The sequence below is a fragment of the Dipodomys ordii genome, unplaced genomic scaffold (genome assembly GCF_000151885.1).
Source record: "Dipodomys ordii isolate 6190 unplaced genomic scaffold, Dord_2.0 Scaffold3, whole genome shotgun sequence".
NCBI lineage: Eukaryota > Metazoa > Chordata > Mammalia > Rodentia > Heteromyidae > Dipodomys > Dipodomys ordii.
Genome location: NW_012267219.1, coordinates 15,123,195 through 15,124,985, shown reverse-complemented (window position 1 = coordinate 15,124,985; position 1,791 = coordinate 15,123,195).

Sequence of the window (1,791 nt, the reverse complement as noted above, 5' to 3'; positions counted from 1 at the left end):
TCTTGGACGATCTCTAAGAATTCTCCCAGTTCATTCTCTCAAACACAGAGCATTTGTTTGCAAGCCAGAAAAGCTTTTTCATTCAGAATCATGACACTGCAGGTGGTTACACAGGCAAAAATCCTTTATCTCAGCTTTCAAAAGGCTCCATTAGGTACATTCTTGCTCTTCTTTTCAGACTCCTGCTTATGTTGGAGGAGGTATGTTCTTGACAAGTGCCCTTTCCAGATTCACTCCGTTGTAATTCAACCAACCTCCAGCAACGTAACCATCTTTTTGACATTATCAGAGTGGAGAAGGGAGCATCCTGCTTGAGGCCCTGGCCTTGAAGGTGAACGTGGTGAACAGAGCCCTGGGGGCACAGCTCGCAGCAGGTCCTACCTCCCAACATCTTTGTCCACTGTCGTGTTACAGCTGCATGTAGAGATCTATCAGGTTAGCACAGGAAACAGATGTTGCTATATTGACTCAAATCTCCAAGGTTTCAGAGCTCATGAATACTGATATTTGTAGTGTTTATCTCACATTTCCTGGGACAACCTTTGTTTCACATTAGTTTTCTTGGTCTTTGTTATTGAAACTGTGCTTTTTATGCTTAGTGGGTTTTTTCCCTTTTTTTTCTTTTTAGATGAGTGGTTCTCAAACTTCAGTGTACATTAGAATTATCTGAAAGTGCTTATTAAAAATGGGCATTCAAAACTTGGTCCTGGTGGCTCACGCCTGTAATCCTCAGAAGGCTGAGATCTGAGGATTGTGGTTTGAAGCCAGCCTGGACAAGAAAGTCCGTGAGACACTTATCTCCAATAAACTACAAGAAATACTGAGTGGTAGAGCACTAGCAGAAAAGCTTTGGGACAGTGCCCAGGCCCTGGGTTCAAAGCCTAAGAACATCACACCCAGACACACACAAAAAAGGATATTCACAGTCCCTTTTCTGAAAGACTCTGAATCAGAGGGTCTGCAGTATGACAATGCTTTTATTTGAAGTTGTTTGGACATTATGGTTGCTGCCTTATCACATCATCACAATCAGATGCTTCCATCTTCCAGCCGCAGCTCAGTGAATATGTACATCCATGCCCATCTCTGTACCTACTACTGCCCACATAAAGACAGAAAACATTTCTAATCCCCCAGAATGTCTGCTTCTTTCTTGTCCCACCCAGGGGGATACCCAGCATTCCAACCATTCCAAGGTGTCTGAATTTATAATCAGCTGCTCAAGTGACCCAGATGTCAAGAGATCCCTTCATCTTTTGAAAAATCAACAAGTTTAGTATTATGAGTATGGAAAATGGACCCGGGAACTCTTGAGGGTGAGATTTGTAAAATAACCTGCTTGACAAGAGACTATTAACCGAGTTGTGAACCCCCAGGACCAGAGGTGGCTAGCCAGAGGAAGTCACATGTGGAACATGACAGATTAGAGAAGAATCGTCCCACGCAAGTGGATTGTGTCTTGCCTGTGATGATGGGAGGGCATTCAGTGTTCTTATGAAAGTGATCTTGAGAGTAGGAAGTTTGAGTATCTGTCAGACACTACCAACCAGGTAAGGTTGAAGGCATAACGCCTGAGTAGAAAATTTGAGTATCTGTCAGACACTACCAACCAGGTAAGGTGAAGGCATTACACCTGTCCTAGTTCATTAGCTGTTAGCATTCTTTAAGTATCTTTTTTTTTTTTTTAGGTTTTTTTTTTATTGTAAAGATACTATACAGAGGGTTACAGTTACATGAGTGAGGTAATGAGTACACTTCCTCTTGAACATTGTTAGCCCCTCCATTGCTTTC